This window comes from Thalia democratica, chromosome 3, assembly GCF_965202585.1.
Source record: "Thalia democratica chromosome 3, ktThaDemo2.hap1.1, whole genome shotgun sequence".
NCBI lineage: Eukaryota > Metazoa > Chordata > Thaliacea > Salpida > Salpidae > Thalia > Thalia democratica.
In genome coordinates this window covers 31,611,892-31,636,429 of record NC_139167.1, presented here as the reverse complement: position 1 = coordinate 31,636,429, position 24,538 = coordinate 31,611,892, and the positions used below count along the sequence as shown (strand labels likewise).

The following is a 24,538-nucleotide window of genomic DNA, read 5'->3' as shown; positions in this document are numbered from 1 at the left end:
ATAATTGAAAAATTTTCATTAAAATATGTCCAATATTTTATTTTGTAATAATAATTTTTTTAAAAGTAAAAGCCATATTGTAGCCGATCAAAAAATACCCTAATAAAAATATTTTCCTTGAACCATCTTAACAGGGATAGAAAAATTGAATTTACATGTTAAAAACTAGTGATGTACCGGACTCACTATCCGGGTCCGGGTCCGGCCGGATATTGCCATTTTTGTCTGATATCCGGATCCGGCCGGATTCTAATTTGAAAAAAAAGTCCGGATCCGGTTCCGGCCGGATTCTAATTTGAAAAAAAAGTCCGGGTCCGGTTCCGGCCGGATTCTAATTTGAAAAAAAAGTCCGGGTCCGGGTCCGGCCGGATCCTAACAGAGGTCCGGCCGGACCCGGATTTAGTTAGTAAAAAAGAGCATACTGAAAATTATTTTTTCAAAAACAAACCCTGTGTAAATTAATAAGAGTCATTTTCGTCTGTTAAAATTAAACACCTACCGTGATTCGCTCATTTTGTACACCTGACTAATTTACATTTGTTTACATTTAAACTATGAAATAAACATTTCATGAAATGCAACTCTTTATTTATGTTGTAAGATTGAAAACTTTGGAATGAAGACTTGCATTATTTATTGTTTAAAGTTGAGCTGAGAGAATATTTAGAGTTAATACGGTTGGATGTACGAGCCAATTAGAGTCATATGACGAAATGTTTCAAACTAAATACTGATGCAACAAAACATCAGAACATGACAGGCAGTTTATATATAAGCAGTTAGTTAGTTTGGTGTGTAGCTTGAAGCAACAAAATATCTTGAACGTTTTTGTGAATGCTTATTGTAAGTAGTGTTTTGTTTTAAAAGTGAATATTTCAACAGGTGTTTAATTGTTTAGATATTTAAGCCAGGTTTATAGTTTAAAAGTTTATTAAAAATCTTACTGTTTCTTGTTTACTAAAAGTTTTATTTAATTTTTAGTTTTTTTTTAAGTCTTTTGATATAGATTTAAATAACTTTCTGTTTTTAAAGTGTTACCAAAGTAATTAATAATTTTGTATATGCTAGTATTTCTTGTTGTGCTTTATATAAAAGATTTATCACTCAAAACTGTCGTGTCTGATTATAGAAAGTAGTCTCAATCAGAATTTAGTATTTGTTAGATATTATTTAAATAAGGTAGGATTTAATTATGATGGGTAGTACTAACAAGTTAAGTGTACCACAATCAGTCCACAAATTTACTAACAAATTGTCAACCTTTGCTAGCTGTTCTACTGATTATTAGATTAAAGCAATTTTTTTCAGTTTTTAAAAACTTATTCTGAGTCAGGTTTGTTTATACTCACTTTAGCTAGATTTATTGACTTAAACAGTGGCAACCCTGCTAGTTTGAAAATTTTTAAGAATTTTAGAAAATCTTGGACTGCCTCAGGCTAGTTTAGTTTTTCATAAAACCCAGGCTAGTTTTCTTTTAGATTTTGAATGAGCTTGAGCTGATCCAGTTTTCAATATTTTGTAATTTTCTAGTGTATTTTGTTCAAGAACTTAATTTCAGATTTTTAATTGTAAATAACACCTAAATTTGTAAACCTTGTGGCTAGCTGTTCTACTTATTATTAGATTAAAGTTCTTTTTTTTTCAGTTTAAAAAAAACTCGTTCTGACTCAGGCTAGTTTATTCTAGTGATGTACGGGACTCACTATCCGGGTCCGGGTCCGGCCGGATATTGCCGTTTTTGTCTGATATCCGGATCCGGCCGGATTCTAATTTAAAAAAAAAGTCCGGATCCGGTTCCGGCCGGACTCTAATTTGAAAAAAAAGTCCGGATCCGGTTCCGGCCGGATTCTAATTTGAAAAAAAAGTCCGGATCCGGTTCCGGCCGGATTCTAATTTGAAAAAAAAGTCCGGATCCGGGTCCGGCCGGACCCGAAATTGTGGGTCCGGTACATCATTATTAAAAACATAAGTTATTGTGGTAGAAATAATAATCATTAATTAAATATATTAATATAAAATCTTTACTAGGCAAATACGGCTAATAAACGGCTAATGTGGCAAAAAAGTAAAACTTTAAATACAGATTTTATGAAAATATGTTATAGATGATTAATTAAATTGGCATACTTGCCAAACTAGACTAAATAATTACTAAATAATTAATAATATTTGTAATTATTAATAGAATATGAGCCGAATTCAAAAATTGCCCATTAACTTTAAATAAAACGAACCTTCACAACACTAATAAATTTTATAAAAAATGTGTTTAAGAAAAAAATAGGATTTAGGTGGTTTTTACGAAAGAAGTCAGTAGAAGTTTTTATTTTCAAACTGTTGCAAACTTTATAACTACCGATCGTTACTTTTGAGCTTTACAAAACAACGTTTTGAACTACTTTGGCATTCGTTTCTATATTCGATGTCACTTTTTGAAACTTTTTATTCTCTTGAGGTTGAAGTAGAATTACAAACTCAAGAAACAGTTTAGGCTCGCTCATTTATAGTTTACTTAGTTGTCTTAAACTGTGTATATGAATACTTTTGGAAAGTACTGTAGCAAATATAATTTTACATTGCAACAACAAATGTTTTTACCTTTTATAACAATACTTTGTCTTTTGTATATAATCTATCTTCAAATAGAATTAGTTTATAAAATTTAAAAATAAGAGTTTAAACAGTAACATTCTTGTAGTAAACTAAATGAAAAACGCCAGATTTAAATTAGTTTGTGTAAAATCGAAAACATTTTGTTTGTCTACGTAAAATATCAAAATGTTTATTTTCTGTAACATACTACATGTAAGTAATATTTTCATTTTTATGTTTAAATTTTTATGCTTTCCAACTGAAGAAAGGGCTATATGATGTTGTTATTATAATAAAAAAGTTCAGTAACTTAATACACTTAAAGAGAATACTAATTCTAATTAAAAACAGAAGTTTGAAAAAACCGATAAATACAGTTTTTAGAAAAAATTAATAAATGCAAAAATTTTTCATTTAAAACACTTTATTGGTTTTTAACAAAAATGGATTATTAAAAACTTATGATATTATATTTTTTACAATAGTGTGTTTAAAACATCTAGTTTCACTTGAAAAACTTTAAACTTATGTTTTTTATACTTTTATTACAGCTACAAATGGTGTAAACACCCTTTACAAAGAAAAAACAACAAGTAAAACATATATTAAATAATAAATTGTATTTAACCTTTGTTAGGATAACAATATAAGAAGTACTTATAGAAATAAATAAAAAGAAAATTGCACTTAGAAATTTTGTTTAAGCACTGAGCCTTTTTAAATATTTTAGCTAAAAGATACTTTTTTTATAAAACATTTGTGTAATTTATAATCACCATTTAAACATTTTTTCCAGTTATTTTTTTTTACTTACAACTTACTTATTTAATCTGATTTTATTTATTTATTTTTAGTTATTTTTTTTTAATTTCAAAGGTAATCTCACTACATACTCTATGATTTAGTAGCTTTTACATAGTAGTTTGCAAACTTAGTATTGAAAATTTAAATACAAATATTTGTATACTCAATTTAAAATCAAGTCAAACTTTTTGTGGTTAAATAATACAATACGTTCAACAAAACAATAACGAACTATTTCTTTATGTAAACCTTTCAACATAATAAAATATAATGGACACTTAATACAGCTTTACCTTTACAAACTAGTTATTTTTAAACATTAACAAAAATCAATTTAGCTGTGTTTCGCAGCTTTAAAAACCAGAAATGCAACTAGAGTTGCGGAAAAAATAAACTTGTAAAACTGAGATGCTTATATAGTAAAACTACAAAATACTGTTTGTGGGTTTTGCTATGTATGGTAATACGAGGCTATCATTAAAAGCTGCAACTTCTTTTGTTTTTGATTTTTTCATTTTAAGTTCGTTTTTTTACTTTAAGTTTTATGTAATTATAAAATTTTTAAGTAGAAATTTATAAATAAAAATAAGAGTTTTAAACTGTAAAAGGCAAAAACCTCATAGCTTTTACCAATTAGATAATTACAAAATAATTTTTTTTGTTATACGTTGTTAAATATAACTATGATATTACAACAAATTATAAATTTTTATTGAAAAACCAATAATTTTTAACATTTAATGCTTGTATATAGTAATCTTAAAAGTCTTAGCTCAATGCTTTCTAAAATTATTTGTAGCTGTACAAAATTAATGAGATGATTAGTAAATATATTATTAAATTCAAACTGCTTCGTTTGAAAAAAAAAATCTATAAACTTCAAGTTAAAAAAATTAAAAAGATTATTAATTACTCTTTTAAACAGCATAAGTTTTTCAATCTTGTTAAAAAAATTTACAAAGTTGTACGCACATTTTTATCATTATTATTACTTTAGTTGTACTTAGTACAACTTTTAAAATTCAAGAAATTGGTAAAGCAATCCAAAGATAGTCGGAATTTCGCTTAAAATTGTTATTATAATATAGTTAAAACTTTAGCGAATGTTTGTGGTTTTTTTATTACTACGTAAGCAAAACTTTTTAACACAAAGACTGTTTTTAAATTTAGATAGTGCTTGAAAATGTTAATGTTTTAAATCAATGTTTTTTAAAATAAATTTATTAGAAAAGTTGCCTTTAATTATTAGATAGGAAAAATTAAAAAAAAATCAAATTTCGGTTATCTACTTTTTTTTATATTAAGTAAACATTTTTTAAAATTCATGATCAAAATTATTGTTATACACAGGTTGATTTAGTTTTGTATTTTTTTAAAAATATACTCGTTTAAGTTTTTTTAGTTCTAAGAAAAAAGTTATATTAAACATTTTTATGTTAAAAAAAAAACTTTTTAATTTAGTTTTTCAAAGTTAATTACGTGAAGTATGTTCTAATTTTAAAAGTTTTGATTATTGGCTTGGTAGGTTTTTATAATTTTTCGCAACACTAAAATATGTTTTTTATAGTTGTTATTTAGTAAGCATAACTTAATTATAGTGTACATTAGTACTAGTATATTTGCTTTTCGTTATATCAACAGTTTAATCAGTTTAATTTAATTATTATGAAACAAAAAAGACATTTTTATCTTTTTTTTTTGTTTAGTATACCGTGATGATAATTAAGCTTAATTAAAAAAAACCTTAGTATAACGAAATTTTATTAAAAACTCGATTTTCGTTTGATTTATGTTGCAAACTAAAGTATTTCATACGTATGAGACGTCGCTTAAATGAAAAATATCATTCAATTTTGAATGCGGTATAAATAATAACTTTGCTAAAATCCATATAAGAAATCGACATATCACATAATTTAAAAATAAATCTCTAGTATACTCTTGTTTTTACATTTTATGTATACTTTAATTTTCTTTCGGGGTTTTCTTAACCAAAATAGATTTTACACTATAGCATTTATTAGACTTATTAAATTAATTTACTACAATTTTTACAAGTTTTTCAATTTATTTCTGTCTTACAAAAATAAAAACTTAAAAAAACTTTTTAAAAGTAATGATAGCATCAAGTTGTATAAAATCAAAATGGAAAGTAAATTTTATTCAGTGAATAATTTAAGTTAATTCTTTAACATTTTAGAAACAATTTAGTAAATTTTACTATTTTTGTCAGATAGTAACTAAATTAGCTATGGTAGTTTTTAAATTTTTTAAGTTTATTATTTTTTATTTATTTTAATAGAAAAAAATATTGTGTTCACAATTTAGTAAAGGAGAATAGTTTTTTTTTTTAAGTGTTTCAAAGATTGTTTCAATTTTAATTTAAGTATAACATTTTAGTTTAAAAAGATTAAAAGCTTTTAAAAGTTAGCACCGTTTTATGCCTGTTTGTACAGTTAAAACAATAGTTTGTAACTATACAAATATAATTTTAGGTTACCTATTATAAAATTTATTAAAAGATTTCAAAGATTATTAAGCAAGAGTTAATAAATAAGTTTTGTGATTTTTATACACTTTATAACACCAAGCCTTTAAAAGTTTACTTAAGTACTTTTTTCAAGTAATAATTAGTGTAAATCACAATAAAAGCAACTAAAAATAAAATTCTAAAAAGTTTTAGTAACATACGCATTGTACTAATCCTTTTGTATATCATAGTGTACTAAGTACAGCAATCTTAGTTTTGTAATATTTCGTAAACATGAACTTTCTATTGAGTACGCACTTTAAAACTAATTTAAAGTGTGTACCAGTTATAACTGCTACCATATTTATAAAATTAAAAAAAAATTTTTTGAGTTTTATTTTAATTTAAACTTAAATCAAAAATATACACCTGGCTAGCAAGTATATTAACATTTTCTTTTATTTTTAGTTAATGTCTTTAAATTGTTATTTAAGCCATTTTTGATTTAATCGTATCATATACTTTAATTAGTTGATTACTTTATAATAGTTAAATCAAAAAACTGATTATTTCAAACGTAAACTGATTTTTTAAAAACTCAAAAGAAATTTATCTTATATATAAATTTAAAAAAAGAAAGAAACTTTTGTAATAAAAACTGTTCAAAGCGCAAAAAATAAATTAACTTTTTTATATTATTTCACAGTTAAAATAGTCACATTTTAAACAGTTTTACTTTTTATTTTATAACTATTTATTAACTATTAACAAACTTTTTTTAGCTGCATTACACAACTTTAGAAATAAAATCGCCTCAAGCGTTTTACGATGCGCTCTATGAAACACGAGTACTTTTAAACTTTAAAGGAGTACTTGTAAGTTTCGTTACGTTTTTACTAAGCTAACAGCAAAATTGCGTTAATTTTTAAATAAAGAACTTTTTTACAAAGTTATTGCATATAAACTGAATTAAAATCAATTTAATTTTAACACAGGCTTACTTAAAGCAAATCAATGAGCTTTTTAAGCTGAATTCTACTTAAAATTAAAGTATTATTACTTTCTGTTTTAGTTAAATATAAAATATTTTACTTCCTTAAGAATATTTTTTTTATTGATAATATAAGTAAATATAATTTTTTTTTAATTTTTTAATTGTTTGTTTTTATATTCATACAGTTAATCATCAAGGAAATAAAAATAAAAAGCAAAAAAAATAAAATAAATATATAATTGAAAGAAAAAATAATAAAAACTAACTGTATATTATTTTATAAGAGAATCTAGTAAAGATTCAAGTAAACTAAAAAAAAAAAATTTTAGCTGTATGAACTAATATTTAAATCTACATGAAAAAAAAAACAATTTTGAAAAAAACGGTTTGAACTATGTTTAATTACAAATCGTTTAAGCAAATAGTTGTTAACACGATATATAAAGTATGTGTATACACAAATTTAAGTCAATTAAAATTCAACAACAAAAATTCTTTTTATTTATAAATACGATGAAAATCAAACTAATTTGCATTAGTGCATAAAATATTTTTTGAAAAAAATAAAATGCTCATTCACAAATGACTTGGTTTCTATTATTTTTTAAATTAAAAAATATTAGAAGATTAATATATAAATAAAACATTTTAAGTATAGTATTGTTTTAAATGAATTATTTTGTGATTTTTGTTAAAAAAAAATACAAACTAAATTGGCAATAAATTTTTAAATTTTAAATAGAATCATGGATATTTAAATAACTTTAAAGAAAGAACTCTTGTAAAAATGTCTATTATGATTAACTTTATAAAGCTGCATTTGATTACATACATCATTAGTATAAATACAGCGATTTTCGAGTATTCATCCTTCCTACTTTTTGTATAACTGTATTCTGTAGTAGTATCTCTACACAGTCACGAGCTTGACTCTCAAAATGCTTAGTTACGAAACAGAAAGTTTTTAATAAATAAACTATTCGTTTATAAATACTGCAAAGCAAACCAGTAAGACTAATTAGAAATTAGAATACAAAATTAACTGCTGGTTACAGGTTTTTCATATATTAATAGAGTATTCAACCGTCAAAATTTCAATAGTTGTAATTTAAAAGGAAACATTTTTATAAAGTGCTTACTCCTAACTTAACCAATAGACAAGCTTACCACTCAAAAAAAAAGCATTTATAGATAAAAATAAAATTTTAGTAGAAATAAAATGTTATCTAATAGACTAAATAATATATTTTACTTTTTTTGATGTGTATTATTAGTTTTTATTGATTTACAAAACTTAAAATTCATCGATGACAAAATATTCTGGAGAAAAAAGGTAAAAGCAAAGTCTATAAAAAATCATAGATTATTCTGTAAATACTTTTGCCCTTTTGGTGTGAGATGCTGTTCTTAAGTATATTGAATAAATCTTGATCATTTTGCTGTTTAGACTAAGATCTACACAATTGTTTATATTAATTGAGTTTTAGTTTCAGTATTTACATGTATGGTGTTTAACTTTAAATAAGTTAAAAAAAATAATAAGGTAAAATAAATAGAATAAGGTAAAAAAAAAGTTCCTTACCAAATTAAACACAAAATAAATATTATTTACACATAAGTGACATTACGCGATTTTGTGCATAGTTTAGTTTAAATTTGATACTACTTTAATTTGTAATTAGTAAAAAGAGGATTTCTACCCAATTGTCAAAGATTGATTGATTTCATCAAAACATTATATTCATATTAACTATAATATTTCACCTAGCGCCTTGGACTATGAAAATAGGAAATATTTCACATGAAGTCGAAATTTTGACTTAGTTTTTTTGTTTTTGTTTTACTAATATTTTTTGTGATTCTATTTATACAGATCAATTTTATTTTAGTGAAAGGACGTTTTGACAACCCTGTTTCACACTACAAATTAATTTTAAGATCTGGAATTGTATAAAACAAAGTGCTGATCTAGTTTTAACTGTTAGAAACACAACTATCAGCTTACTAAACCTAGTTGTGTTTAAATGCCAAAAAATTATTATAAAACACCAAACTGTATTGGTTTTTAAATGTATGAAGCAAACGTAACAAATAAACTTAGATATATAAAGTATATTAATGAAAAATGATTTAGTTTAATTTTTTAAACAACATTTCTAACCACGAAGCTCGTCAAAATAAAGTTTTGTTTTGTTAGTATATGACCAAAATGTCATTTCTAAATATTACATAGGGTTTTTAAAGACATTGATTAGTGTCATCCAGAAAATTGAACAAAAGAATAGGCATCAGTATCCTGGGAACTAAGGTATCTAGAGCAAACAATTCTAAAAATGATCAACAAAAAATGTCGTCTTTGGATGCTGACAAGAAGTCGGTGCAATGCAAAAACGTAAAGAAAGATTCTCTAATTGACGATCCTCGGCGAAAATCCGATGCAAAAAGAAAACTTTAGATAGAGCTGAAAGAAACAAGAGTGAATTCACTAAAATATATCAAAGCTTATTTGAAAAAAGACAATTTGTTTGAATGGGAAGCTACAATTGAAGGGGTACCAGGAACTCCTTATGAGGGTGGAAAGTTTGCATTGGACTTAAAACTTCATGTTGATTATCCGTTTGAACCACCAAAGGTTACTTTTAGAACTAAAATATACCACAGCAATATAAACACTGATGGTTACATCAGTTTTGATGTTCTAGGTGCTAATTGGGTTCCAACTTTAACTGTAGAAAAAATTTTGTTGTCAATTCAGTCACTTCTTTCCGACTGCAACCCTGATGACTGTCTCGTGCCAGAAATAGCAGCTCAGTACGTCAACAATCGCAAAGAACACGATAGAATTTGCAGGGAATGGACAAAGAAGTACGCAACTGAAGAAGATACTATGTAGTGACTTTAATGAATAAAGCAATTTGACTTATTTGAACATTTATATTTTATAATATGTGATGTAGTATGCTAGTTTCTAAGGAAAGTAGTGTTTCGGTGGAATAAATTATAAAATACATGCAAAAGTCTTTCTTTTTATATAGTGATTTTTAACAAGGTTTTCAGAAACAAAGTACTGTGATTACTGGATGATTAATAAAAAATCTTTTTTAAGTTTAATTTTAATTTCATATTTATGCTTTAGTAGTTTTATGTGAAATACTGAAACCAAAAACGACGACTATGGTTGAAAATTAAAAAAAAAGTTTTGTTCAGATTAGTTTTTGTATCGAGCAAACCCATTTAGATTAAAAAATGTGCATTGATGTATATTTATTAAAAAAAATTTAAACTATCGGATTACAACAACTAAAAAATGATGTCTTTTTATCATAATGCTTTAATTTTGTTAGGGGTTGTATAAACAGCTTTTATTAATCCTAGTAAAATAAAACTTATAATGTAGAGTTATTTAATAATAACGTAGAGTTGTTTTTAGGTATGATAAAGTTTTTTTCTACATTTCAATTTACTTTGATTTTACAAAATTATTAACTTTTTGCAGGAATTATAATTTAAATGTAAGTAGTATGAATATATTTAATAACAAAAATTACAATTAAAACAAAATTTTTAATTTTCGATGTTAGAAAAGTAAAAGCTTAAAATATTCAATTATTTATAAGCACTTATAGTATTAACTTTAGCAAAAGCTGAGTTTGCTATAAGCAAAACAAACTGCTGTAACATATCTAAGATTCAAATCTTTAAAGTATATTTCTCAAAAAAAACTGCTAAATAAACTTAAAATTGAATGTTGCGTAAGTAAGGATGTTCAGAAGTAAAGCTGAAAATTATGGGCATATTTGGTTTAATTTTGAAATGTTTTAATGTACTTCTTTTTACAATTTTATATTTACAGATAAAGTTTGTAATATTTTGAAAAATATATAACGTTCTAAAACAATCTAAATAGCATTTTTTAAAAGTATTTAGCCAAAAGATTAATTAAAACCTTGTTAGTTATTTTAAATGTATATTACTTTCATAAATTAATTACTGAATTGAAAAACACTAATAAAAAAATGCTTAACTTTATTATTTTTTAAACAAAAGCAATTTTTTACAACCTAACTAATTTGGTTTTTCAACAACGAATTGTGTTATAGTTCTAAATAATTGAATTTGCTATACTTGCTTAAATAAGTTGATTTAAAAATTTTTATCATTAGCCGTTTTTTCTTAAACTAGAGCTACAAGTTAAAAATATTTGTTTAGTCCGAAAAAGTTGGTTTCAATTTTGTACTTATTACAAACATATAAAAATAATGTAAATCAAACCAGTGAACCTATTTGCTAATTAGATTAGAAACAGTTTTAATGCTTGTTACATGTATTTATTTTACATTTATTAACTATTCAACTTTTCAAAGTTTAGCATTTTTAATTTTAGTAAACTATTTAAAAATGCTAACTACTAACTTAATCAAATAAGAATATTGCCATTAAATGATATATTTATAATAATAAACAGATATTTTCGATTAAGAAATTTTTATCGAATAAACATTAGGATCTCTTATAATTTTTCGATGTATATCTCTAGCTATTATTGTTTTTAAAGTTTAAATTTCAAGGTTGATAAATTGTTTGGAACAAAAAAACTGTCATCTTGAAGGATGTATAGAAAGTCACTAAATTTGAAGATGTAAGTCCTCCGAAGAATGAACAAGATTATGCAACAAAGAGATTTGTAATAGAACTACAACAGGTTGTTTTACACCCTTTTATTTGCATCAATGGTCACTTCAAAAAAAACACATTGTCTGAGTGGAAATAAAAAGTCTGTACTAAAAATTCATTAAGTACACTGTAAATACAGTTTTCCAGCGACAAAGGGCTATTTTAATCCTTAAGACCTGAGTTATGTGGTTACTTATACAATTAAAATAAAAACTTTAATGACTTAAAAGTTGATACTATATAACTAATGCTCCCGGTGTTACCGGCGTCCCCAGATTCCTCTGAAGCCAACCCTGTAACAGGTTCAACAGCCTCAACAGGAGCTAGATTCGCGGTAGTTCCGGGGCATTCTTCTGAAGTATTCTCGGTTTGCGATAGTACTTCGGTCCTGGATCGCGTTCTTGGGGGTTTAAGAACCTTTTTTAAGGTTTTTTCAATAGAGGACATTTAATTAGATTAGATACAATGAGTTTTTTATAGTTTCAGTTTATTATTTACAATAAAAAATACAAAAAAACAAGTAACACACAAATAACTGCAAAGTTCAGTTAAATTAGGAAAATGAGCAGAAATATGCTTTCTGCTCTGTTTCACTGCGGTGTGACGAGTGGTTGTTTTGCTCAGACTCCGTTGATGGTTTACCTCGAAGGGTCGGGCTGGGCACGTTCTCTTGGTCGTGGTCGTTGAATTGTGATCGTGCGATAAGCGAAATAAAATTTTAATTTACACAAGAAATATTTACAAAATAAATGTACACTATTTTGAGTGTTGGGTTGCTGAACAAAGACTTAATCAGAACAATACCACTCGCAATGGTTTCGTTAGGAGTTATCTATCAAAATGACTTAGCTATACGCTAAAATTCTAAAGCACGTTACAAACTCAAGTCGAGTTTGACGCCCCGATATTTATAAGTTACAAAATTAAAGACACGCAAACCTCAATTTGAGCTAAGCGCCTCGTTGTAGTAATTAAATTAGAATCACTCAAAAAAACGCTTTGAATGATTAATTTGAAGTGCTTGTGCGGCCACAATCACTGATTGTGACGTAATGAGATAAGATTTGAGATCTTCGATTGACGTTGTAATTTCAAAATGGCGACTGTCGCTTCGGACTGAAACCGGCGTAGTGGTGCTTCTTGTTAACGTTGAAATCCAAATGATCTGCCTTCTCGTTCGCTCGGCTCTTTTTATACGCTTCTCTTACATAACATCACCTGGTCAAGACATGATTGTATGATGTAACATGCTGATTAAGGCATGAAAACCCGGCGTGATCGGTGGTTGATTCTATATTGAGTTCAAAACGAAATGCGTCAACTAGCGGTTGTTTAATATTATAATTTAAAGTGGTTTTTATAGGAATGAGTTTTGTGATTTAACAAAACAACGAAATTTTTTAAAAAAATAACTTTTAATGAGTTCAATTTTAAGGCAATCGACGTGAAAGTAATAAGACCTTCACGTTGATGTCCAACATAACTTGTTAAATGAATATCTAAAACACCTTATTAATAAATGACTATTTTCTTATTATATACTAACACTTAGACAAAGACACTTATATATAATTGAACTACAATAATTCAATAAATTGCAAACAGAATGTTAACTTTAACAATACACTGAAAAAAGAACTCTATAAAAAAGCAACTGTATAACAATGAAAACTTATTTAAATTTACTAGTCTCTAACGAAATGGGAACGGGTCAGAAAAGCGCGGGTGACACTTTAGCACAGAGTGACACTTTAGCACGGAGTGACACTTTAGCACGGAGTGAAAATTAAGCATAGAGTGTCACTTTAGTACGGCGTCATTTTAGCACGAAGTGAACCTTGAGCACGGAGTGTCATTTTAGCACAGAATTTATTTTGCATTTTTTCTTTGCCTAAATCACATTAGGTACTGTATTGTTTAAAAAATCTAAAAAAGAACTATGCAACATGTAAACTAAAATTTAACAAGCTTTAAATGAGTTACAAGTTTAAGCTTTACTTAAAACTACGACAAAATTTAATTCAAAAACTTAATTAACTTGTTTTAATATTTAATTTTAGATAAAAATATTTTGATACTTTTACTTTAAAATTTTCGACATAACATATTTTTAATAAATTTAGCAATAAATACAAGCTCTAGTATCATTATTTTTTTTTTAAATCCTTAAACTAATTCTAATAAGACTAAACTTTAAGCGTGGGGTTTAAATAAAAAGTGAGAAATATAAAGATTAAAAACTTTCTTATTTCATTTTAAGTCTATAGTAAAAATTTATTAATAATTTTTTAAGACAAAAATTTTTAAGGTGTTAAAACAAATTTTCACAATTGTTTGTTTGTTAAGTTACTTTTTTAGATAGTTAAATATTATTTAAATAAATATTTTAAAAGATTTGAAATTTTTACGTACAAAAATGTCACTCTGTGCTAAAGTGACGCCGTGCTAAAGTGTCACTCTGTGCTAAAGTGACGCCGTGCTAAAGTGTCACTCTGTGCTAAAGTGACGCTGTGCTTTTCTGACACCTACCCGACGTAATAGCTGAAAACAAAATGTTCAAATAACAAAACAGCCATTTAGTACACTATTACCCTTTTGATGTGAGATGTTCGATTTAAGTATTTTAAATAGTTCTTGAAACTTTTAATGCTAGGGCTGAGATCAACACATATGTATACATTTAAAGAGTTTTAGCTTCATTATTTACTTATATGGTGTTAAAATTCAAACCGGTTTTATACAGAAATAAAATAAAAAGCTTTCTCACCATATTGGGAACAAAGCATAGGTTTTTATACCTAAGTGATCATACGCGAATTCCTTGATTTCTTTTTAAAAATAAGTTCAAAGATTTGAAACTGATTAAAAGCGATTGGCTATTCTATTCTTCTAAGTTTTAGGATTAAAAAAAAAGACTTTTAATTTGTATGGACTATAATATGTAACCGGGCACTTAGACTAAAATTTTAGTCAGTAAGTTAGAGGTTAATTGAAATATTTTGGAATAATTACTAAATTGCAACGTTAAATTTTTGTAAGTGTTCTACTTAAATTTATGTTATTTTCCTTTTATAGACAGACTACTTTATTTTAGTCCATAAACAAGAGTAAAGGTTTAGTTCTGACTGCTAGGTACGAAATATTAGTAAAGTAACATAGTTGATTTTGATTGCAAAAAGACACTTTCTAAAAGACCAAATAGTATTAGTTATTAAATTTATAGATAAAAATACATGACTTACAAAGGATAAGTGATATAAATCAAATAATAGTATGGGTTTTATTTCATTTAAAATTATATTTCTAACTGTAAAAACAAATCAATTCAGTTTTTGCTTCAATAATCTATAATCAAAAACATTACATACAAATTATTACTGTCTAAATATCACTAAATGACATTCAGTCAAGCAAACGAAGCATAAGGGATCATGGATAGATGAAAGTTTATAGTAGGCGATTCTGAAACTGATTTAGCTTTTTCAGGAAGGATTTTGAAAACAGTGATTCTGACAAAGCTCAAGAAAATATATCGTATTTGAATGCTTACAAAAAGTCTGTAAAATGCATCAACGTAAATAATGCTTCTGTATAAGACGATTCTGTGCAAAAATCCGTCGAAACAGGAAAACTTCAGAAAAAGCTGAAAGAAACAAGATATACATATAACTAACATATTCACTAACATTTAACAATGTTTTTTGAAATGAACATCTTCACAGATAATATTGTACAAATAAAACCTGTTAAATACCTTAGTAGTATTTTGATTAAGTGTTTGCTTGTATGTTATTAAAAACTTAATAGGTTTATGATAGTTTGAGATCTGATAATTTAGTTCTGACATTTCATTTTTAAACACTCTTAGTGCTTGTGAATTATCAATTATAACAAATGAATTTTTTTAAATACTTTTTTTCGTTGTCTTAATCATTAAAACTTCTAGTTGTATTTTTTAAAACTATTTCTGATGTCTAAACTGGTTTTGAGAATTGACCTTTTGAAATATATATAACAATATGAAGTTGAAGTTTCATGTGACCATTCTCTTATAATACTATTTTCAAAACAAAAAATAAAAATAAGCTAATTGATTAAATAATATTTTGAGATGAATTTTGTTTTTTAATTTTAAAGTTTTTAGTTAAACTATAACAATTTTTTGATAGAGTTGCTTAACAAGTCTTTAATAGAAAGTATATAGTAAAATAGACAAATAATACTAATTAATTCCTTTTAATTAGGACTATAATCAATGTTATACAAGTAAAATAAAAGGCCGATAAAAAACCTAAACAAGTATTTTTTCTTCTAACTATAATTAAAATTTTTAGCTCTCTTTTTTTGAATTTTAATTGATATTTACGATAAATAAGATAAAATTTTAAACATTACCAAATCGAAATCAAATGTCATATAGTGAAAGTATAATCTAAAAGATATAAGCTTCAATTCAGAATGTAACGACAAATATTTATTATATTTTATAAATTTTTTGCTACATATTTACATGAGTTTATGTTATTAAGTTTATAACTTCATGTGAATTTTAAAGAACTTTATGAATTTTTTGCAATTAAATTGTTTTAACAGTTGATAAGCTTTTCTTGTATACTAAAGCCAGTATTTATTTCGGCCATCATCAACGAAGTTGAGATGTTTTATGCAATCGATAATAAACAATGAACTTCACCGCAAGATCAACAACAACAGCATCCGAGACAATCCTACGACCGGTTTCGTCCTTATTATGACTCATCAGGCAGGAATAGTCGCGAGAAACCTCTATTGTGATCTTAAATAAGCTGGCTTAAGTACGAAGTACTGAAGCGACAGTTTGTGGGTAAAGTTGAAAAAATGACACAGCTAAATCATTCACAGCCCAACGTCTCAGACATTGTCAGCTTGTTGTGAGATTATAGTCTGCGCTCGTTTGATCAGTTTTAGCCAGTATTTATTTCGGCCATCATCAATTTCATTAAGTAGTGAATTTCATTTTATCATCTTTAACACTTCATATTAGGCGTTATATTTTTCTACTTAACAAAATTAAAAAAAATTACGCAAGCTTTTATTTTAAGTTAATATTAACAACTACAGCTTATAAAGCATTATGGTTAGCATAGCAACTTATTAGCACTCTTGTAACGCCGATCCTTATAAAGTTTTTAAACTTGTTCTTAATTGTTGTCAGGTTTTATCAGCTAAAAGCCGTATGGGTTTAATGTGTATATACATTTTCAAATTAAAATATCTGCTGACTAAAACCATTCTTTAAAATCAGCTTGATTATGAACTAGTAGATTGTTTAACAAAATTTTTCCAAACACAGGTTTGTACCATTCAAGCAAGTAGCTTGCACAAATTTTATATTTTTCAGTTTATAAAGAACTTTCAATTCAATTGCTTTCTTAAAATTATATTATCTTGAATTGGTTATCGAATCCTAAACAAAATATAGTATTATTATAATTTGTAGCAGAAAAAACGGCAAATTCATCAAAACTCTTTTTAATTAAATAGTTTAAGGGAAAAAATGATTATGAATAAAATAACTTTAAAGCTATAGTTTAGGAAAATATTTATTCACCAAGATTTAAAGAATATAGAGCTGTACTACAAAAAAACCTAAATTTTAAGATTAGAATATTTAAATAAGTTTAATAACATCTATTTATTACTACCTTCAGTTGGCTAACTATTATATATTCAAAGTTCAGTATAACGAAAAGTTTAACAGGTTCATTAACCAACACAAACTTTTTTTTAGTTCTTTATACAAGTCATTTTATTTGTTAATGGTTAAACAACAAAAACCACAATTTTTGCATTTTCGTTAACAAAACTTTTACAAATATTTTAAAGCTCAGTAGCCGTTTGTAAACAAAAATTAAGAATATGACAAAAGTAGTACTACATAAAAACATTATAATACCGAAATACTGTTAAAAATATAAAAAAAGCAACATTTTTGAGGCCAAAAACTAAGTTTAAAAAATGTTTAATATATATTCAACATATATAAACATACTTTAAAAGGTATCTTCCTGACCCACCACTGAGCTGAAAGTGTTTACATTTTCAGCTAAGGTCAAATAAATCAAAAAAAATGACGACAACAACTATTGTAATAAAAGTATAGGTGTTCTTCGTGCACCAGATCTTAGCACTAAAATATTAGACCTTTTTTTTAAGTCCAAAAACTATAATAAAGCTGCCAGTAACTATCTATTATTGTGCTTATAAAAAAATAGTTTTAGTAGTCCTACTCTTGTCTTACTTTGTTAGTACTTGTCCATAACTAAGGCTCTGATCGTCAACACTCTTAGTTAAGCAACAAACAACTTTAACTTTGTTTAACAATTTGTTTTAAAAGTATGGTAATGCGTTAAAAGTTTAAACTTTTAAACCTGCGTAAAAACAATTTGTTAACACGTTAATAGCAATTTAGCGTGCGTTGAAGATAATTAACATATATTAAAACGTAGTAGAGTATTTTAAGGTCATTTAGTTAAACAATTTTGAAATATATTTATTTATACTTTTTATTAATCGTATAAACTTAACTAAAGCTACTTAAAAATTATATTATGTAACTTGAAATAAGGTTGACAATTTTGTTATCGAAGTTTTCACGAAGCCTTAGTGGTAAACGCTAAAATTAAAAGGAATACTTTTAACTATTTTTAAACTAACCTTATAAACTTAAATAGATAACTCTACATTATAGAGCTAATTTTACGAAAATTATCATAGTATTTTAATTACACCCCTAATACAATTAAGAGATTTATTGTAAAAATACATCATGTTTTAGTTTTCATAATTTTAAAGATTTCTAAAATAATTGAACTAATGCATACTTTATAAACCTGAAAGATAGTTTTAACATAAAACGAGGCTTAGCAAATCTTAAAACTCTTAAATATTTCTGACCACAATCGCCATTGTGGCTATTATTATAAAAAGCTACTAGATCACCAAACTTTTATCAATAAAAAAAGTTATGTACTTTTCAGGCAACCTTGTTTGCAAATACCAACATATTAAAGAAACAGTTATTTAGTTTTCTCTAAAGTTTATTCTATCGAAATACTACTCAACTTAGGAACAGATTAACTTTAACATTAAATGTTATAAAATACAAATGTTCGAATAAGTCACAGTACTTCATTCGATGAAGACACTAAAAGTCAGCTTCTTCAGTTGCGTACTTTTTTGTCCAATTCCTGCAAATTCTGTCGTGTTCTTCACGATTGTTGATGTACTGAGCTGCTATTTCTGGCACAAGACAGTCATCAGGGTTGCAGTCGGTGAAAAACGACTGAATTGACAACAATATTGTTCGTACAGTCAAAGCCCCGCTCCATCCAGAACCAAGTAGGTCTAAACTGACATAACCGTCACTGTTGATATTGCAATGGTATATTTTGGTCTTAAAAGTAATCTTCGGTGGCCTGAATGGGTAATCAGCCGGAAAAGTCAAGTCTAAAATGAAGGTTCCGCCTTCATAAGGAGTTCCTACAGGTCCTTGAATCATCGCTTCCCATTCAAACAAGTTGTCATCTTTCAAGTGAGCGCTTATGTAACCTGGAGAGCTTAAATTACATTCTTTCAGCTCCTTTTGAAGTCTTTGTTTCGCAACGGTAGTTTCATGATCATTGTCATCTACAGAAGCAATCTTGAAGTTTTGGCAGTGTACCGATTTATTGTAAGCATCCAAAGACGATACGTTTGGCATAGCACTGATAGTTCTAGAACATTTCCTTTTTGTTTTTCTTAACCTTAAAAGCTTAAAGTTGTCTACGATTTTGTTTGTGTGACTGGATGACATAATAATCAATATTTAAACAAATGCTGCAAAACATAAAAAACTGATAATTTTCATGATAAAATATTAAAGAAAAAATTGGTAGAGTTTTTGTATTCATTATTGAAAAAAAAACTAATTCATATTGCTGTATAAATAAGATATGAAAAATAATTAAAGAAAAAAACATAAAACCTAAGCCTAGGCTTTTTTATGTCGTGAGACAAACTTGAGTTAAGACAAGGTTTGATCAAACCTTATAGGATTACCATACAATAAGCTTTTGATAGACTTAAATTTTTTTCTAATATTATTCGTCAGTCAGTCGCAACCGAAAATCTTACCACCTTGTTTGTATGTTAATGTGTTTTGAAATAACATCAAACAAAAAAACCCTGAATCCAAAAGACAGTCAATATATACAATTAGTCCCTAGCTGCATGGAATCTAGCGTCTGCATTGTGTAAACATTTGTTTAAAAAGTGTTGCCAAATGTTTTTGTCAAATTTCCTCAAGATTTTTAAAGTTTTTCCAGGTTTTAAAAGTTAAATATTTTAGGATATATTATTAATTTAAAATAAATTCAAGGTAAAAAAATAAGTTTAAGGTGTATTAAGTAGTATAACAATATTGAAGCTTAAATTAATTGTATTTATTGAAATAAAAAATGTTTGATTAAGTCAAATATTTTTATCTATTCGACAGATTTTTGTGTCAAATCTTAATCTTATTGCTTGTAAAAGTTGTTTAAAATTCAAAGTTTTACGGTGATTTTTGTACAAAATTGCAAAAAAACAAAAAAAAATCAGGTTCGAGTTTTTTCAGGCTTTTTAGAACCCTGTTTAGAGTTTGGTTTTTGAAATATTTACATCCCCAACTACAAGAGTAAAATTTTTTTAAACAATAAACTGTATTGACAGACTAATAGACGAATTATCTACATTATACCTGAAATTGTAATTAAAACATTTTGTCAGTTTTTTGAGTTGGAATTTGAAAAAAAATCTTTCCCTCGTTTGTGCAAATTTTTCAACTTTTAAATACAAGTACTTTTTTAATTTTTCTCCAGCAGTAATGATAAATGGCTTGACGATCAAGCACAATTTTTAAGAAAAAAACAGAATCAAAAAGTTGCTTAAACTCACCAAATAAAAATCCTTGCACAATAAACTAATTTTAGGGTTGCTAGATGGTTTTGGCAAATTTTATTTTTGTTTCTAAATATTTTTTTTTTAGATTTAATAAAGTACAAGCCCTCAGGTTTTTTATTAGTTTAAGGTAAAAAAATGAGTTAAACATTATAAAAACATTAAAAAGATACTGTAAAGCTACTTTAAATATTTCTTTTTAATAAAGAAAATTAAAATGACAAAAAGATTTTATCTCAATGATATATTTTCAAAACGAAATATACTACTTAAAGTGTAAAAGTTGTTTAAAACTCCAGATTTTTTAGTTCTTGTTTAAAATTCTAGTTTTTTTAGCCGAAATTGTAAAATTTTAGGCTTTTCAAGGAATCGAGTTCTTTTGGCAACCCTGTATATATGACTAAAAAATCTTGTGTATAAGATAATCTATTTTTAGTAAAATATCCAAAAATTCCATCAACACAATTGAATTATCTTTATAAATTTATAGCCTTCTCGTAATTAAAACTTTTTTTATTTTATAAAATTAAGCAAGCGAAAAATTTAACTAATGAAATTTAAAAGTTGGTTATTGGTATTGACAAATTTTCCATATCTTTATCTTTGAACTAGCTATCTTTATGAAATATATTTTATAAACTTATAACAGGTAGCAAACTTTTTTTTTGCACAAATTAGGGCTAATTCTATATAGCAAATTAACATAAAAATACTGGCCATTAAACTTATCCTAAAAGTAGGTACAAAAATTATTAAATGTACTACTTGTTAGAAACTATATTTGATTTGGGAAAACTTTATTTTTTCGGGCAGCTCTTTGAGCTTGATTTTAAATATGCTCACATTATTCAGCATACTATTTTGGTTGTATAAAACTAAATGAATTTGTAACTTCAAATTTTTAACTCACACACAATTTTTTTTAAGTCAAAGTTTCTCAAAAACTTAATTAAACAAACAGTTACTAGATCTTTGCTTATCATGATAAGAAAAATGTTTCCTGGATACTAAAAACTTAAATATAACCAATGAAATGTGTCAAAAGTTTTGTTTTTCCATATTTAAATTTTCTATTTTAAGTAAAGAATATTAAACAAACTTTTAATCTAACATGTTTGCCTCTCTTTGACTCAAAAAAAAATTCTCTAGTCTCTGAGTGACTTTATACCAGAGTTGGCAAAATGCCAATAGTTGTCATGTCAATTGAGCACTGAAGCGCATAAAAGTTCTATTTGTTACATGATAACAATTACACGCTTGAGTAAATATTACACTGCTTTTTACCTGCCTTAAATTGTCCTGAATAATTCTGAATCTTTTTAAGGTTCTTGGATAATAAACTCCGCCTCTGATGCAAGCTACTTACACCTCTTGTTTATTATTCTTCTTCATAGTTAAAGAAAGAAGGGTTGCCAAACTTTGTTGGGAAATTTTTTCCAGGTTTTTCGAATCTATCTAGGTTTTTTAAGTACGCTTTTTAGGTCTATTTATAGTTCAAAGCTGAGTTTAAGATAAAAAACTGTACTAATTAGTATGAATTAGTAAGTGTGAAAAAAAAAGTTTTACTTGTTATCAAAGTATAACTTGAATCAAATTAAAAATACTAAACTTGACTGACTTAGGATTTTTATTGTTTATCACAAAATATAGTACAACAAATTATTTTACGTAGATTGTAAGATTTTATCAGAATATATTATATTAATTAAATAAAACCTTCCATATGTGTAAGATAATGAAAAACAGCATCTTTTTACTAGTAATAGATCAATATTAGTAGTACCTAGCTAGACCTGGTTTTCTTAAATAACTAATATCACCACTTGGGGCAATTTCAGCTATCAAGTCAGGTGAATTTATTGTTAAAAAAAGGCCACGAAGTGACCATAATTAAGAAAAATTTAAGAAATCCCGAAAATCAGCGTGCGGTTATGGATACATTTGAAGCTTGTTTGGTTTTAAGGAAAAAGTGTTATACAAACCTCTAAGTCACCTAGTTCTCAAAATATTTTAAATAATTTAAATAAGCAAATAAAAAATCACATTTAAAATAATATATATATCCTGAGGAAGACTTTAAACCCAGTTAAACACTTATAAGTTCTTTGTTCACCAAGTCATAGGACCAAACATTTTGAGCGCTTTTTTTGTGGTCCATATACAAATATATCAAATATAGTTATGAGGAAAATAAATAAATAAATTAAAAAATTGAAAAGGTAAATATCAAATATAACTAATGTTATCACTGGTCAATAATCTTTGTACTTATAAATTTATTTTACTTTGAAACATCACAGGTAAAGTATAAAAAGCTATTAGAATTTCAAATTAATAACAAACAATAAAGAAGTTAATCAAAAATCAGCTAATAAAACAGTACTACTAGTCAACAGAAGCTTTTTAGAATGGTTTTTACAGTTTATTCGTTAAATAATTAATGTCTTTTTAAGCTTCGTTTTTATAGGACAAAATTTTGTTGACTAGAACCTTTTAGTATTTATTAAAAATAACAATTTAAAAAATATTAATATTTTTGATAATTTTTATAACTTTTTAACAACAATTATACTATACTATTTTGGTTCTAGTTTATGAAATTCAGGCTTTTTTAAAGTTTCTAAACTCCAGGTTTTTCCAGGACTCCAGGTTAACTGACCTTCGTACATATACTTTTAAATACAGTTTTAGAATTTAAGTATTTATGGATGCAAAACTACTTTTAAATATGATTAAAACTACTCAAAGTTTTTTCAAACTAAGTGCAGATACTTTTTCATTAAATAATTATATTCTAAGCTTTAAAAGCAGTGGCACATATTTATATACATTACAACTACAAAATAACTTGAAGAAAAAAAAAGATTTTAAAAATAACTATTTATATTTTTAATACTAGTTTGAAAATGCATATGTAAATCTGTTTAAGCGGAAATTAAAAAAAAAACAATACTGTAGCTAAATTCTGATTGTTAAGAGTAACTTAAAAACATTTATTTTTATTTTGTAAATATTTTTTACTAATATGATAAATTTAACTTAAGGGTATAGGGTTTGCTAAATAAATATAAAATTTTTCTCAATTTGATCTTCTTTAGTATAGTTTAAACTAAGCTACAAGTTTTTTAAGATATTATCACTTTAAACAAATTTTTGAGATATAGCACATTAAAAATAAAGAGTACAAAAGGGTCCTTATGGGATGTACAAACTTAAATTTATTGTGGTTGCCTTTTCAGGGTTGCAAAATATTTTTGGCAAATTTTCTCAAGGTTTTCAAAACCTCACGAGGTTTTTAAAATTACAGATTTAGTGTCTGTTTTTAGTTTAAATATAAGATATTTACATTGTATAGATATCTTAAAGCTTCTTGAAATGTGTTTTTGAAAAATAAAAATTATTGATGTTGACAAAATGTCTTTATCTATACAATGTATTTTGTGTCAAATCATAATTTTACTACTCACATATAACAGTTGTTAAAAATTCCAGGTTTTTTAGTCATTTTTGCTAATAATTCCAGGTTTTTAGTGATTTTTGTTAAAAATCCCAGGTTTTTTCAAAATTTCTCATTTTCAAGGTCTTTTTAGCCTAAAATGTTAATTTCCAGGTTTTTTAAGGTTTTCAGGTTTTTTGGTATCTTGGCTTTTTTTAAGACAAGAATAATACCCTGAATGATTTAAAACTATCCTGAATGGCCTTAAACTTTCTAGAGTCATTCTGAGATTTTTTTTAATCCTCAAAAAACAACAAAGAAGCTTTGTTTTCATAGAATTTGTTGACTATATATATGTATATAACCTTTTAGTATTTATTAAAAATAACTCTTTAAAAATGATAATTTTTCTGGCTATTTTTTAATTATTTTACAATATTGATACAATACTATTTTGGTTCTAATTTATGAATATCAGGTCTTTTAAAAGTTTCTGAAACTCCAGGTTTTTCAATATTCTAGGTTAAGTGGCCTCCATGCTTATAATTTTAAATAAAGTTTTAGAACAATTTTTAGTACAATTTTTTAAAATTTAAGTATTTTTTGATGT

The 24,538-nt window shown here is 26.0% G+C and overlaps 2 pseudogenes; one reads left to right on the top strand and one right to left on the bottom strand.

Annotated features, from left to right (window-relative positions):
• The first annotated feature begins 9,193 nt into the window (after positions 1-9,193).
• On the top strand, positions 9,194-9,753 carry LOC145832189 (ubiquitin-conjugating enzyme E2 E3 pseudogene; annotated as a pseudogene).
• An 8,967-nt stretch (positions 9,754-18,720) lies between these two features.
• On the bottom strand, positions 18,721-19,275 carry LOC145832188 (ubiquitin-conjugating enzyme E2 D4 pseudogene; annotated as a pseudogene).
• Positions 19,276-24,538: the final 5,263 nt, after the last annotated feature.